Genomic DNA, 17562 nt, shown 5'->3' with positions numbered 1-17562 from the left:
ATAGCCCTGGACTAAGAGTCTGGAGACTCCCATCAACTCACACTATAACTCTGGAAAATTTATTTGGATCTTAGTTTCCCCACTGAGATGATAGACAAGATGATATCCAACATCCCTTTTCTCAGTAATTTCTGATTGTTCTTACCAAACTTAGAAGGTAATGATTATTTGTAGAAATGGAGGACAACTTGAATCAATAAACAAGGTGTAAAAACATTTCGTCATTAATGATCAGCCATTGACATTTTTTAAATAATAGGTGTCTTTTGCCTGACCACAAAGGAAACTTTTATACAACCTATTTCTAAAATGGGACCAGCAATGACATGGTTTGCCTTGTGGCAGCACATTTAATACAGTCTAGAATAAGAAGTACTAAGCTGGCAATTAGAAAAATGAGTTTCTGGTTCTACTCTGTCACTTACTGTCTTAACTTACCAAATCATTCATGATCACCATTTCCTGGTCTCTAGAATGGTCCTGTTAATTCACACTTTATTATCAGAGATAAAAGGACATTCAAGAAAATAGGTACAGAGTAGTCACTGTAGTTGAAATATCAAGATTCTAGTCTTTCCTGGTCGGATCAGTGTGCATGGTGATAACTAAAATTTTATATATCCCTTTCATTTTGCTGTAGGCATACAGTTTAATTATTTTCTTCCATAATAATAGATTTTTATAGAAAAAATTTGAATATATATTCATATTCCTGATTTTGAAACCATACATGATTAAACCTGTAAATGTTTAGTTATTTCATTTGTTTCTACTCTGTACGTAAAGAATTATAAGGCGTAGACACAAAATTCAGAATTGTTCATCTTTGAAATGAAGTAGATACATATGCCAAAGCCCTATATATCTCATTCCTTTAAAGAAATGAGCAAGAAATTCCTCCTGGCAAATACCATTGCCAACTGGTATATGTTACAACAAATAATGTATACACAATTTTTAGTGCACAAGTGCTCTCATGGATAAAACGGATTGTGTTCTAAAAGTTTATATGTACTTTAACTGTTTGGAACTTTGAATTTATGCCCCAAATAAACCTTTTTATTAAGAGAGCTTAAGTCAAGCAGTTTTTTTTTAAAGTAATTTTAATAAATAAATTACAGAAAAGAATAACTTTTTTGAGTGATATTATTTGGCTGGGAGGGGATCTAATTCAAAGAGGGATAAGTAGGTAGAACTCTGTACAGGAAGAGTAAAGTTGGGAACCATCCTCAGCACATGCCTGACCCCATGAGAAGAAACAGGAGGTGATGGGTAAGAGATTAGGAATAGAGCTCCCTGACTGACCAGTCGATGAGGTCACCAGTCATGAACAGCCTGGCAGGCAGGTGGTTACAACCTTCTAATATATAGAATGATTGGAAGGCCAATGACCAAGATACTTTCTTGCTGGTGTCAGGACTTACTAAATTATTTCTCTTCTTGAGGTTCTTTCTTCCTTTTCTTTGTTTTCTTTTGCTTGTCTTTGATTTGATTATTTTAATTTTGTTGATTTTCATACTTCTGCCACAATTTAAGATGTCAAAGAGAAATAAGTCTGACAGAGGGACAGAAGAGGAAATAATTTAATTCAGCCAGATGGAAATGCCCAAGACTGTGGAGGTTCAAAACAGGAGAAGCTTTTCTCAGTCATGAAGGGAAAACAAGATGATGGAGAGAATTTTCGAAATTTAGAAAGGCGAAGAAAGGTGATAAAACTCACCCATAGGGATAACTATTATAAACATTGCCATATCTTTTCAGGTTTTTTCCTAGGCATTTTTAATAAAATTGGAATGATGGTACATATTTCATTTTACAATCTTCCTTTTCACTTCTTTCATCTTTATCATTTCAGTATTTTACTTTTTAAAGTAATTTTTTTCCAGGTCTTTGCCAGCCTGCATATCATAACTTCATTTACAGGCCACTTCAACCATGTATTCTCATAGTTACTCCCTCAAACCTGTCGACTATTGGGAAGTTTTGCCAAATTTAATATCAAATTCAAATAGCTCTATTTTAGCCACTACCTCCAAGACTTCCAAAGCTTGTTTCCCACCCACCTTTCTTCTTCTCTGAAAAGTCGCTCCAATCTACCCCTCCAGTCTTCTCTAACTAGATGCAGAGCAGTGGTAACTCAAAATGTAATCTCCAACCAGCAGCAGCAACTGGTCCTGAGAACCTGTCAGAGATCCATTATTTCCATCCCCGCCCCAGACCTACTGAACTGGAAAGGGGGATCCAGCAATGTGTGTTTTAACTAGCCTTCCAGGTAATTCGGATTCACGCTCAAGTTTGAGAACCACCTGAGTAGATCTTGCTTCCATCCACCACATTCGAAGCACCGGAGACAAGGTTGCAAGTAAAGAGGCAAATAGGTCTATTCTCTGCCCGTAGGGTAGTTAAAAACATAAACAGCTGATGACAATTAACTACAGGGTGCGGGGGAAGCATACACCTGAAAGATTACAGGTGTTAGCCAGGTTGGGGTTGGGGTGAGGATGGGGGTCTAGTGGGGTGTTGTTGTTTGGAGTTTTGTTTTTAAACAAAACCTCTGGCTTCTGTGTGAGGAACAGATGGTGAAGGTGAGACACTAGGCAGGAGGCTTTCTGCAGTTACCCGATGAGAGACGGAGGCGTGGAGGACAGCCCCTGATCACGGAGGGGAGACAAGCAGGCAAAGCAGCCTGTGATGGAGGCATGCTGAAGGCTGTCCCGGTCCTCCGGAGGTCTCTAGCACGCCCAGTTCAGCGCCTGCTCCGGGCAGGGGTGTGAGAGCTTCCCCCAGCCATCTAGGTGCCCAAGGGGTGTCTCTGGGGCTTACGGGGTCCCTGTGGCATCCCGGGAGGGAGCCACGTCTAGGCAACCAAAGGAAGGTCCTGTTGGGCAGTGAACGGGTTGAGCTGCCCAAGCCCTGTCCCTGCACTCAAAGCCAGGGCGGACAAAGAGCCGGCCACGGTCAGGAGAACTCGGGCCCCTCGCAGGGTCCTTCTCGGACCCCCTTCTCGGAAAAGTCTGGGTCAGATCCCAGGCCCCTCCTCCCTCGAGTCTCGGGGTGCCCCTCCACAGTCTTTTTATCCCTCACCGGAAAGCTCCATTTTCCTCTTTTCTTCCACAAAACACCTTAATGGTCCATTATAACCTGAGCCCAAATCATTAGCAAATGAAAAACTCGCTCCCACTTTCTCTAGGGCTGCAGGGTGCAGAGGGGGAGAGAAAGCAGGGAGGGAGGCACCCCCCACACACTGGTTTAGTTCCAATTTTAAGGAAGCAAAGAAAAGGAGTTAAAGCCAACACTTAAGTTTCTTTGTTAAAATTGTTTGATAATTCACTTTTTTCTTTTTCCTGCCATGAGGCACATTTAGTTGTGGACACGACTTGTGTGTGATGGATTGGATGTCAGAGGTGAAGAAGTGGGATTAAAAGATGACTCCCAGGCCTCTGGCTTAGAGAACTGAGTGGATTCTTCATTTGAAATTCCACCAGACATTCACTAAGCGCTGAGAGGCTTGCGTGGTGAAAACGACAAACCCCTGGCTCCCGGAGCAAAGGAAAGGAAGGAAATTGCTGAGGAAAGGAAATGCGAGAGTGGAAATATGATGAGTTCAGCTTGAGGAGACAACCAACTGAAGATGCCCGCAAGGCAGATGGGGTTGAGATTCTGCTGCTCTAGAGGAAGGCTGGGCTGCAAATATTGGTTAAGGATTCATCAGCATAGAGAGGTTAACTGAGGCCATGGGAGTGGATGAGATCAACTGGAAGTGTCTATAAAGTAAGAAGAAAACAGAGCCTAGGCTCCAAACTAAGGAGTCATATTCAAAGGATGGCCAGAGGGAGCTGCAAAGTTTCAGAGGTTTCATTGAGAACAGTCCAGTTTACTTGTCCTCATGCCTAAATCAGGACTTCAAAGCACCATAGGAAAAAAATCACAGACCTGTGCTGGTTGTTTCCAAGAAGTATTCATTATCCTCACCTCCACCATGTCCTGAAATCACTCACTATTTCCCCAGACAGCTCAATCTCCCATTCTTACTGGGATCTTACTCAGAACTTTCTCCCTGTCCTCAGTCTGCCATCCTGCCACTTACCTAGGCATTTTCAGCAGAGCTCCTAGCCTTCTACATCACAGATGTAACAGAAGCCACTGGAGAGGAATGCCTCTGACCTTCTACCACCAAACTTGCCTTCCCTGCAGGCTCACCTTCCCCCTTTTCTATCACAATGGGAGGCATGTGACCTTCCCTTCACCTGGGCTCAGTCTCCTGAGACTGGCTTCACCTTTTTCTGGTCTCTGACTCAAGATTAGCCCTTCTCTTTCAGGTACCTTCTACTTCTCTGGCTACTAACTCCTTCCTAAACATATTTCATATACTTCTGCCTCCCTCTAAAATGAAACAGCCTCAAATCTCCCTTCCCCTGCCTTCCCCTTTATAGTCACACTTTTTGAAAGAATGGTCTGTACTCACTCAAGCCTACTGAAATCTGACTTATGCCCCCCAATCACCCCAGAGAAACTGCCCTTGCCAAGATCACCATTGACATTCTTACTGCTAAAATCAGGGGCAATTTCTCATCCTTGTTTTACTTGACCTTTCACTCACATTTAACACTGTTGTCTGTTCATGCCCTGTTTCTTGAAATACTTTCACCTGGTGAAAGTCTTCTTTCACATAACATCAACACCCTTCTGGTTTCTCTCTCTCTCTGGCCTCTTCTGATTCTCTTGCAGGCTCCTCTTTCTCTTTTGTTACAGCAATGCCTCAGACAAATTGTTTTTGAGTAAATGAGAAGCTTTTTAGAAAATTCAACTGTAGGAGTAATTTTGGTTGAGACATTTTATAAGAAAAAAGGAATGGTTCACCAGCCATGTTTAGAAATGGATACAAAAAAAAAAAGAACATCTGGTTAAAGATTATTAGGCTAGTCAATCAGCTGGATGGGTAACCCTAGCTTCCCAGAAGGAGTTCTCAGTCTTATTAAAGTCTGTCAGAAAACTGTTCACGCACTTTATCAGGAATGCTAATTGCTTCCCAGAAGGAGTTGTAAATTACATCACACAAAAAATTTCTGTCCCAGACGAGCTTTGAGTCAATTTGCTTTCTCACTTTCAGTCTCTTAAATGTTGGTTTTCCTTAGGGTTCTGTCCTAAGCCCTATTCTCTTCTCATTCTACATGTATCTCTTGGTGTTCTCATCTACTGTCATGACTGCCCCCCAAAACATACATTTATACTTGTATCTCCAATAACTTTCTGAACACCCCATTGGACTTCCCACAGGCAGTCCAAACTCGGTGCAGCCAAAGTGAACTCATTTTCCCTCCCAACTGGTGCTTCCGCATCTGTTCCATATCTCAATTAGTGGTACCACCATCCACAATTTGCAAACCCAGGAGTAAACATCATCCTTGACTCTTGCTTTTCCTTTGACATCTCCTCCACCATCATCACCACCACCACCAATCCAATCTATCACCAGGTCTCATCTACATCAGGCTTCATCTCTCCATCCCTACAGCCACTACCATCTTCTCAGTGACTTAAACCACCATCTAACTTGTCTCCCTGCCTCCAGTCCTGTCCCCCTCTAATTCACTCCCTACTCAATAGTCAGTGTGATCTTTTAAAGCAAAAATATGATCTTAGCATTCTCATTTAACACCATTAATTGCCCTTTCTTCTGTGCTTACTCTTAAGGATAGAATGTGTGATCAACATAGTTACTTAACTTTTGCTAGTTCCCCTTCCAAACCCTCCCCCTGCTCCATGGCTTTTCACATTTCTTCAGCGGTTTCCATTCAGAACCTTTGAAAATGCGTAACCCTAAACTTGGATCATTCTTCCCTACCTACACCCCTGCTTTTGGCTCTAATTCACTCAAGTTCTACCAAATAGGCTTAACCTACCTCCCTAACCCCACCTTTTTCTAGGCTTCTATGACACTCAGTATTATCACTATATTCCCTCACTGTTGTAATTTTTTGTACCCCTCACTAGACTGTGATTCAAGGACTTTGTCAATTGTTCGCTCTGTTATGTTTCTAGTACTAGGTCTAACTGTTGGTAGGCAGTTAATAAATGTTTTTAATGCAATGGATGAATGATCAATATATTTGTGTAATTAAATAGTCTCCAAAACACCATTTAAAAAACAGATAACTTTCATTCTTATTTTCTTATGCTAAAAGTATTAAATACTACATTTTAGAGAAGCCAAAAAATCACCAAAAGGCTATTACTCAAAGACAATTACCACTAAAATTTTGGAGTATATTTTTCCTGTCTTTTGTATATTTATGTGTATCTAAATAGACATACATTTTTTAGACAAATGGGATCATACTGTATTTCTGTTTTCTGGCAATATTTTATTTAACTTATCCATATAGTTGGGGGTTTAGGTTATTTCTATGCTTTTACTAATATAGACTGCTTTAGTGAATATCCTTATATCCTTATAGTTCTATAATCCATGATTAGGAAAATGGAATTTTATTGACAGTGTAATAATCTACCATATAAATGGAATTTGCATGATTCCTGATTCTTTATTGTTACACATTTATGTTTTTCTCTAACCCATACTTTTACAAATAAGGCTGTAAGAAATATTCCTATGCATACATTTTTGTTTAACTATTTGACCATTCTTAGGATAGATTTTGAAAAAGTAAATTACTAGGTCAAAGATTTTAAGGCTTTGGATTAATTTTGCCAAATTGCTTTCAATGAAACACGTTGTAATTTATTTATTTTTTTGGCCGCATTTCACTGGCATGCGGGATCTTGGTCCCCAAGACCAGGGATCAAACCCGTGCCCCCTGCATTGGGAGCATGGAGTCTTAACCACTGGACCACCAGGGAAGTCCCAAACATGTTGTGATTTAGATTCACCACTACCATTGTATTGGGGACTTGCTGAGTGTTTGACAGTTACCCAGCACAGAGCTAGACTCTGTGGAGGGCTAGGAACATGCCCTCAAAGAGATACATATTTGGAAAGATACATAATACATACATGAAACAATAAAGGTAATCTGACCATATATATAAATACCACAATAATTTGGAGATAGGAAATTCTACTAAATGCTAAAATAGGTTAAACAGGTTTCATAAAATAAGTATAATGATTAAGACCAGGAGAGGTAGAAAGAAAGAAATGGAGACTGTGGGGAAGACTGAGTTGGGGAAGGTGCCTAGAGAATCTGCACAGGGAGCAGGAAGGAGAGCAACTAACAATTATTGAATGTTTTCTGTGCACGTGCCAGGCACTGCACTAAGCATTTTATACCTAATATCTCATTTTCTTCTCGCAGCAAATCTGAGAAGTAGGTATTATTATTTTTACCCAGATCTGAATGACGTGAAAAACTGATGTTCAGAGGGATTAAGTAACTTGCCAAAGATCATAAAGCTTTTGAGAGGTGGCACCAGGATTTGAACCCAAACAGTCTACCTGCATAGTTCATGCTTTTAAGCATATCACTCAGCTAACTCATTACAAAGTCAGGATCATGTACCCAGTCAGGAATTGTATCAGTGACTTGAGTCAGTTGGCACTCAGTAGATGCTTGAGAAAGAAAATGAGGGCAAAACGGATTCCACATGCTCAGGCTTATTTCAGACAGCAGAGAACTAAAAACTTACTTTAAAATATGTGGCATGGACTTAAATGTAAAATGTAAAATTATAAAGCCTAGAGAAAAATATATAGGAGAAATCTTCAGGATCTAGGGGTAGACAAAGAGTTCTTACACTTGACACCAACAGCAGAATCCATAAAAGGAAAAATTGGTAGATTGGGTCTCTCAAAATAAAAATTTTTTTCTCCAAAATACTCTGTTAAGAGGATGAAAAATCAATCTACAGACTGTGAGAAAATATTTGCAAACCACATATTCAACAAAGAACTAGTATCTAGACTATATGGAGAACACTCAAAACTCAACAATTTTTAAAAATCAAACAATTCAATTAGAAAATGGGCAAAAACCGTGAACACATTTCCCAAAGAGGAAATACAGATGGCAAATAAGCACATGAAAAAATGTTCAACATCATTAGCCATCAGGAAAATAATGCAGATTTAAACCACAATGAGATATCACTACACTACTATCAGAATAGCTAAAAAAAAAAAAAAAAAATAGTGGCAACACCAAATGCTGGCAAGGATGTGGAGAAACTGGATTGCTCATACATTGCTTGTGGGAATGTAAAATGGTCCAGCCACTCTTGAAAACTGTTTGGCAGTTTCTTATAAGACTAAACATGCAACTACCACAAGGCCCAGCAATTGCACTCTTGGGCATTTAGCCTAGAGAAATGAAAACTTATGTTCACATGAAAGCCTGTACACAAATGTTCATAGCGGCTTTACTCATAGTAGCCAAGAACTGGAAACAACCCAGATGTCTTTCAATGAGTGAATAGTAAACAAACTGCACTATATCCATACCATGAAATATTACTCAGCAGTTAAAAAAAACCATTGATACATATACAAATCTCCAAGAATTTATGCTGAGTTTAAAAAGCTGATACTGAAAGGTTATATACTGTATGATTCAATTTACATAACATTCTTAAAATGACAAAATTATAGAAATGGAGAATAGATTAGTGATTACCAAGGGATAATGAGGGGGTTAGGGAAGCACGGAAGTGTATGTGACTGTGAAAGGGCATCATGAGGGATTCTTGGTGATGGAAATTTTATATATCTTGATTGTATCAATGCCAATGATATTATACATGAATGTATCCTACAATAATATTGAACTATAGTTTTACAAAATATTACTATTGTGGGATACTGGGTAAAGGGCACACAGGATGTCCCAGCATTATTTCTTATAACTGTATGTGAATCTATAATTATCCCAACATGAAAAGCTTAATTTTAAAATACATAGCCAACTGGAAAAGAATTTAAACACTAACATATTCTTAGAAAGTAACCTAAAAGGTAAAGAAATCTCCCTATGTTATTCAGCAGAGCCACATGAATGAAAAATTCACCTGGCCTAAGGTGGTGCAGATGTATACATTCCTAAGACTTCTGCTCTGTTGCAGGAAGGCCCACCTTTTCAATACTAGTAGAAACAAGAGGCTAAGGAGGGTTGCAGAGGTAGGAAGAGAAAAGGAGAACTGAAAGATTAAAAAAAAAAAAAAATGGAGTGGTTCTTCCTAGAGCCCTTTATAAATATTCTCTGTCACCTGGCTTTCTGTTTTCCATCTAAATGGCCAGAAGGAATTAATGACTATGCCCTTTCTATGGTAGAGACTCACCAGGGCCCTGAGGGCAGGGGAAGAATCTGAGTCTTGCCTCACATCAGCCAAATCTTACCTAATCTCTCACACATATTTCTCCCCTCCAGTCCCGAGGCTTCGCCCTGGACACCCTCCCCGCCCTCCCAGAGGCCCATTCCCCTAGCAGCCCCACTACCCAGAACAGAGCATCCATGGAGACATCTAATATATCACTGACTGACTTCTAATCATGGGTCGAGCCCACTAGGTCACTCTGTAACATTCATCTTAGTTTTAAAAACATGAGAGGGACATTGTTGGCAAAAATCCAGGAGTAATGAATTCTATGTTCTAGAAACAGAGAAACTGAACTATTTCAGTTTGAAAGGAAGAGCTGGCAGAAAACCAACAGAGCAAAGTCCTCTGGGGGGAAAAGAAAGCAGGCTGGTTAGTTAACTTGTAGGTCTGTAAGGTGGGCAGATTTCTTTAAAAAGCAAACAAAGCAATTTTAGACTTGAGAGACTTAATTGGCATCCAAGGCCAAGAATATGAATAATGTTATATCAAAACCTTGCTCCAAGTGAGAATTCTGCAATCGAAGCATTCTGACTCTAATAGCTAAAATTTAAGGGAGAAGAATATAGAAAGGCTGTTTATTTTTCCAGTCATATATTATAATATATACCATTCATGGTATCAAGATTTAAATCTCATCTTTTTTTTTCATCATCATGACAACAAAAGTTTGATGCTTTTCAGAAGTTCGATGTCTAAGAAAATAAAAAGTTAAGCTGCTTTTGTAGGTTACAGACAGTGCTAGGATACTAAGATGCATTTGTTCTTCCCTCCATAAAATGAGAAACTTCATTTATGCATATAGGAAAATTAGGGAATTAATAGTAGCTTAATACAATTCCAGATCACTTTGGTAATGAATAAGGAATAAAAATCTATTTGTTTTAACCCTTTCCCTTTCTTTTAACTCTCTCAGTCCACCTAAAATATTATCAGTGAAAAGAAAGAAAGGCACACAGGAAGAAAAACAACAAAGCAAGAGCCTGAGGAAACTATACCTATGTCATCCTCTTTCAAATTATAAGTTTCATTGTAAGTATCATTGGATGGACAAAGATTTATGTATAAAAATGCCCATTTCTGGGTTATTAATTTTATTACAGCAAAAAATGGGAAACAATCTAATGTCCAAAAATAGGAAAATGTTTAAGTATTTTAATGTTTAAGTATTTTACGGTATGTTGATATGGATATGGTGGAATGTTTTGCAGCCATTTAAAGAAGTCATATTTTCAAATAGCAAAAATTAAAGAGTGAAATACCTACTAATCGTGGGAATAAGGAGGAAAGGGAACTCTCATACAATGCCAGTAAAAAAGTGAATTGTTACAGCCTTTTAGGAAAGTAACCTGGCAATATCTATTAAAATTAAAGATACATTATCCAGACAAAGAACCTGATGTAGGTAAAGAGTATTAAAAAAAACAAAAGCAGGACTTCCCTGGTGGTGCAGTGGTTAAGAATCCACCTGCCAATGCAGGGGACACGGGTTTGAGCCCTGGTCTGGGAAGATCCCACATGCCGCAGAGCAACTAAGCTCGTGTGCCACAACTACTGAGCCTGCGCTCTAGAGCCACAGCTACTGAAGCCCGCGTGCCTAGAGCCTGTGCTCTACAACAAGACAAGCCACCGCAATGAGAAGCCCACACAACGCAACGAAGAGTAGCCCCCGCTCGCCACAACTAGAGAAAGCCCATGCACAGCAACAAAGACCCAACGCAGCCAAAAGTAAATAAATAAATAAATTAAATAAAAATTGGGTTTGTTTAAAAAAAAAAAAAAAAAGCAAAAGCAGGTAAGGACTATGCCATGGAATACTCTTATACAAACATAGAATACCTTTCATGGAAGTAATCCAACTGAAAGAGCCTACTTCCAACTCCCTAACCACTCATAATGTCGCTGGGGTCCACCACTGTGGGATCCTCAAGCCTTGCCTTTCTCTTTAATCCCAGCCCTCTGGGTAATACTATCTCTCATTTGGCAACCAGTCAACAATGTTCAGGGACCACCCATATTGTTCAGTCCCCTACACGCTTCACTTTCTTCACTCGCTTCCTCCCACCCACCACATATTAATTGCCAAGTCTGGTTAACTCTGAATTTAAGATACGTCTCCCACTTGTCCCTTTCCTCTTCTTCTTATACCATCTATCCTGACTTAAGACTGTATTACCTATCACTTGATTATCCAATGGTAAAACTGGTTTTCTTTCCTCCTTAGCCCTCCCTGCTCCAATTTATTTTACACACTGTGACCAAAGCAATCCTTCATGCCACTCTGACCATGATACTCCCTTGCACAGAGCACTTGATGCCTCCCCTTTGGGTGGAGAGCAAACCCCAGCGTCCTCCTCATCACAACACTCCACGTCCTCAAGCACCTGGCTCTAAACATGGCCTGAACTTGCAGCCCCAGTACCTTTGTGTGTTGAATGGTATACTGCGTTGAATAGTATCTCCCCAAATCCATGTCCACCTGGACCCTCAGAATGTGACCTTTCTTGTTAGGAAACGGGGTCTTTGCAGATGTCATTAGTTTAGATGAGATCTTGCTGGATTAGTGTGGGCCCTAAACCCAAGGACTGACTTCTCATCCTAATGAGAAGGCCACATGAAGACACAGAGGGACATACAGAGGGAAGATGGCCATGTGAAGATGGAGGTAGAAATGAGAATGATGCAGCTACAATCCAGGGAATGCCAAGGATTGCCAGGAGCCACCAGAAGCTACCAGGAGCCACCAGAAGCTAGGAAGAGTCAAGGAAGTATTTCCTGGGAACTTCAGCAGGAGGTGATGATACCTTGACAGTGGACTTACACCTTCCAGAACTATGAGAGAATAAAGCGTTGTGTTAAGCCACCAAGTCTGTGATGACTTGTTCCAGCAGCAATAGGAAAATATGCTAAAACCCTATGGGAAGGGCAGCAGGGTCAGGCACTAGACAGGTGCCATTTTGAAGAACAGGGCATCCTGTGACAAAAAGCAGCCCCTGTTCTGGCGCTCAGGACTGCTGAGGCTCTCCTCAGGCACCTAGATGCCATCCCCGGCAAAAAGCATGAACTGGGGGGTGAACTTTCATGGAAGACACAAAAATACAGTTAATAGGAAATTTAAGAGCATTCCTGCCCACAACCCAGCTGGGTAGGGTGTTCAGGCATAGTTCAGTTATAGTAAATTAAAAACTTCAATATTACAACCCAAAGCTAAATGTGAGACTGTGCTACCCCATACTAATCAATGTTTGGCTATTTTTTTGTTTTATATCAATAAGTCATATCACTACAATGTGGCGAATTTGCAGCTTTTACGGCCAGGACCCTCTGATGTTTTTTATTGTACTCTCTGCTTAATACAGCCACAATTCGTCCTGCAGGTCCGTTAGAAGTCCCTTGGACAATCAGAGAGCAAGTTAATAAAGACCATTATACCATGTGCTCAGCTTCTTTGGAGAGAGCGAGAATCATGCTGTGAATCGGTATTAAGGCTAGTGCAGCACTTATCACATGCACAGAGCACAGTGAGATCAAGGAGGTGGGAGGGGGGAACAGACAATCCAGGTGGAGGCCTGGCTCCCTGCCCTCCTCCCCTCCCCCACTGGCCCTAGCAGGGAAGAGCTCATATTGGTGGACCAGCTCAGCCATCAGGCAGGAGCAAGAGTCAGGCCCAAGCTTAGTCAGGCAAGACTTGGCCCATCAGCCAAAATCTCTCTTCTCCCCCTTCCCCCACTGCCATCCAAGTGGATCTATTTACTTAAGGTTAACTTTTGTGCATTCAAGGAAAAGTATTCAAAAGTTACTTTGGTTTTGAAAAATTAATGCTCGACTTTACAAAATCAAAACCCAAGGAGATTTTCCTGTAAGCTTATAAATTTATAAAATTTTATAGATATAGCTAAATTTAAACAACCCCTTCTAAAAGGGCTTTTTAAAAAATATATATTTATTTTTGTATTTGACTTGGCTGCGCCGGGTCTTAATTGCCGCATGCAGGATCTTCATTGAGACGTGAGGGATCTTTAGTTGCAGCATGTGGGCTCTTTTAGTTGTGGCATGCGGAATCTAGTTCCCTGGCCAGGGATCGAACCAGGGCCCCCTGCATTGAGAGCGCAGAGTCTTAACCACTGGACCAGCAGGGAAGTCCCTCTAAGGGGACTTTTGATGAATGTTTGGTCACAGTTAATTAACCTACTTTAAATATTTTAACTACATTTATAAATTTAATATATTCAATTTTTTTTTTAAGTTCTTCAGTTGTCTGACCAAAAAACAAACCAAAACCAAAACCAAAAAACACTTTCCAAGTACTTAAGTAATTCACATATATCTAATAAATTAATCTTATAAATATGTTAATTTTAAGTTTTTTAAATGTCTAATAGTGTATTTACATTTGAAAGATTTCCATTTAAAATCACAAATGTAAATCAATTACTTAGTTACACATTTTAAATAAGCATTACACATACAATGTGTCATTCCAATAGGTCATGTTCTCCTAAACATTATAAAAACTTGAAACACTAAATATACAGATTCCTTTACACAAAAATACTAATACCATGTGTTTGATTTTTAGAACACTACTGTATTTAATTGTAAGCCTTCTCAATGTTTTAAAAAATGCTTATTGCTTTAAAAAAAGTTTATCTTCTCAAATTCTTTTGATGATATCTTCTAAAGCTGGTTGAATTGCATATGAGGTCAGGAGCCACGAGCATCTAGGGGAATTTTTCTCATACACCACTACGAAGATGAGTCCCTTTATACTACTAATATATCATAAACTACAAAACTTAAAGAGGGGGCTGACACCAGCCTCCAAAATGGCCTCCAACGATGCTCTCCTCCTGTTAGTCACTTCCCTGTGTAGACACTTCTACTCTGAATGAGGCTGACCTGTAATCAATAGGATGTTGTGGAAATGATGGAGAGTGACTTCTGAAGCTAGGACATAAAAGACATTGCTTCTTCTACCTTGCACACTCTTGGAATTTTTTTGTTGTGGAGGAAGCCAGCTACTCATGCAGCCCAGGGAGCCGTCTACGTGGTAAGGAACTGAGTCCTCCTACCAACAGCCAGCATTAACTTGCCATGTGTATGAATCACCCATCTGGGAAACAGATTCTCTAGCCCCAGTCAAGCCTTCAAAAACTGTAGCCCTGGCCAACATACTGACTGCGACTTTAAGAGGGACCTGGACTCAAGACTAAGCGGCCTCACCCTTCTACGTAGTCACGCTGAGCTAGCGCCCTGGGCTGGAATCCGACCTCAGCCTCAGCCTTGCCGGACCATGGACCTTCCCAAAGTGAACGAGCTTTGAATCTTCATGAAAATGTGTAAGCAGGATGCCAGTGTCCTGAACACTGAAGAAATGCACTTCCTGAGGGAGTGGGTGGAGGTCACTGGAGGTAAAATACCACCTGCTACTCATAAAACTAAATCAGCACATACCAAGGAAGAAAAGCCAGAAAGTGAGAAAGCAGAGGAAAACATAAAGACAGTTGAAACATCAAGTGAGGAAAGTGATCTAGAAATTGAAGGTGCGATTGAACCAGACACGGATGCCCCCTCAAGAAATGGGAGATGAAAATGGTGAGATAACTGAGGGGATGACGGATGAGGCAAAGGATAAAAGTGTGGCTGCCACTGAGGCCCTGAATGATGGTGAACTACAGAAAGCCGTTGACTTGTTCACAGGTACCATCAAGCTGAATCCTTGCTTGGCCATTCCGTATGCCAAGAGAGCCAGTGTCTTCATCAAATTACAGAAGCCAAATGCTGTCATCTGAGACTGTGACAGAGATATTGAAATAAATCCTGATTCAGCTCAGCCTTACAAGTGGGCAGGGAAAGTGCACATACCTCTGGGCCATTGTGTAGAAGCAGTCCATGATCTTGCCCTCGCCTTCAAACTGGATTATGACGAAGAGGCTAGTGCAAAGCTGAAAGAAGTTCAACCAAGGGCCCAGAAAATTGCTGAACATCAGAGAAAGTATGAGTGAAAACATGAAGAGAGAGAGATCAAAGAAAAAATAGAAAGGGTTAAGAAGGCTCGGGAAGAACAAAAGAGAGCCCAGAGGGAGGAATAAGTCAGAAGACAATCAGGAACTCAATATGGCTATTTTTCCGGTGGCTTTCCTGGGCCAACACCTGGTAATTTTCCTGGAGGAATGCCTGGAATGGCAGGGGGTATGCCTGGAATGGCAGGAATGCTTGGGCTCAATGAAATTATTAGTGATCCAGAGGTTCTTGCGGCCATGCAGGATCCAGAAGTTATGAGGGCCTTCCAGGATGTGCCCCAGAACTTGGCAAATATGTTGAAATATCAGAGCAACCCAAAGGTTGTGAATCTCATCAGTGAATCTTCAGCCAAATTGGGAGGTCAAGCCTAAGGCCCTTCTGACAAATAAAGCCCATGCTGAAGGAAAGATCACCTAATGGATGTCGCAATAATACAAAGCAGTGTACCTCTGACCTTCTCATGAAGAAAGCTATGGTGCTTTGAAAATAATCTCTCTCCCTCTGTCCCAAATGCAGTTGAAACAATTTACAGTGGTTTGCTATTAGAACAATCATTCAGATAACATTTTCCTACTGGGAATTAAAAGCTTTATAAACACTTTTTAAACCTGAAAACTATTAAAACAACAACAACAACAATTAAGCCCTTCCTGCTAAAAAACAAAACTCACTAAGCTGTTCCCAAATTCCCGATCCACAGAAACTGTGTAAGATAATAAACATTTATATTGTTATTAATATAAGTTTGGGGGTAATTTGTTATGTAGCAGCAGATAACTAACATCCCTAAATCCAAATCATATCATTATCTAATTTTCAAGCCTGATTAGTTCTTAGAAACCTTCAGTCAGGTGACTACACCATTGCTTGGATTAAACTATTTATTGTTTCCTCTCCTCCTCAACATTTTTTTTAATTCTCTCTATCTGTTTGGTCCACAATCATACAGAAACATTAAAGTATATCTAATTCTGCTTCTCATAAGCCTGTTCCTGACTCTACCACAAATTCAAGGAACTACATTCTACTGCCACCGATCATCACAGCATCGTCCACTGGACCAGATTGAAAGTTTTATACTTTAACAATAAAAGATGGAAGCATCTTTTCCAGAAATCTGCTGCTAAAATACCCAAGAAGTCTAATAAACATCTCAGACTTAACATGGTAAAAAAGAGCTCTTGATTTTCCTCTCCCCTAGCCTACTCATCCCAGTCTTCCACAGCTCCGTAAATGACAGCATCACCCATCCAGATGCTTACACGAAAAACCTAAAAGTCATTCTTTTATTTATTTATTTATTTATTTATGGCTCTGTTGGGTCTTCGTTTCTGTGCGACGGCTTTCTCTAGTTGGCGGCAAGTGGGGGCCACTCTTCATTGCGGTACGCGGGCCTCTCACTATCCCGGCCTCTCTTGTTGCGGAGCACAGGCTCCAGACGCGCAGGCTCAGTAGTTGTGGCTCACGGGCCTAGTTGCTCCGTGGCATGTGGGATCTTCCCAGACCAGGGCTCGAACCCGTGTGCCCTGCATTGGCAGGCAGATTCTCAACCACTGCGCCACCAGGGAAGCCCCTAAAAGTCATTCTTGATTCCTCTCTTCTTCTCATACAATCAACATTGGGGTTCCCTCAGCTTCTACCTCCAGAATATATCCTGAATTTGTTGACTTCTCTTCATCTCCATATCCTATCTCCACACCATCTCCAATCTTTTCATTTCCATCTCCTTAGCCTAGACTATGCCATCATCTTTCACCAGGACACTGCAAAGATCCTCCTAACTGTAACCCCTGTTGCTTTTCTATATACACATTCACGTACAGGTCTTTGTGTGACATATTTTATTTCTCTTGGGTAAATAACTAGATGTGAGATTGTTGAATCATATGGTAGGCGCCTGTTTAATTTTATCAGAAACTGCCAAACTATTTTCCACCTTGCACTCCCGCCAGGAACATCTAAGAGTTCCAGTTGTTCCGCATCCTCTCCAGCACTTGGAATTTTTTTTAAATCATTCTAGTAGGTGTGTAGTAGTCCTTTTTCATTTTTTGAATTGTGATAAAATCCACATACAATGAAATGTACAGATTCTAAGTGTACAGTGCAAATGAGTTTTGATAAACGTGTATACTCATGTAATCGAGATGTAGCACATTTCCATTACCCTAATAAATTCCCTACTAACCCCCTTCCAGTCAGTCTCTACCCCCT

At 40.5% G+C, this 17562-nt stretch overlaps 1 pseudogene; it reads left to right on the top strand.

Moving 5' to 3' along the window:
• Nucleotides 1-14620: 14620 nt before the first annotated feature.
• Nucleotides 14621-15722, top strand: LOC137763887 (hsc70-interacting protein pseudogene; annotated as a pseudogene).
• The last annotated feature ends 1840 nt before the right edge of the window (nt 15723-17562 follow it).

Source organism: Eschrichtius robustus, chromosome 4 (assembly GCF_028021215.1).
Source record: "Eschrichtius robustus isolate mEscRob2 chromosome 4, mEscRob2.pri, whole genome shotgun sequence".
Taxonomy (NCBI): domain Eukaryota; kingdom Metazoa; phylum Chordata; class Mammalia; order Artiodactyla; family Eschrichtiidae; genus Eschrichtius; species Eschrichtius robustus.
Note: the sequence above shows the minus strand (reverse complement) of the source record. Positions and strands in the feature narration are given on the sequence as shown.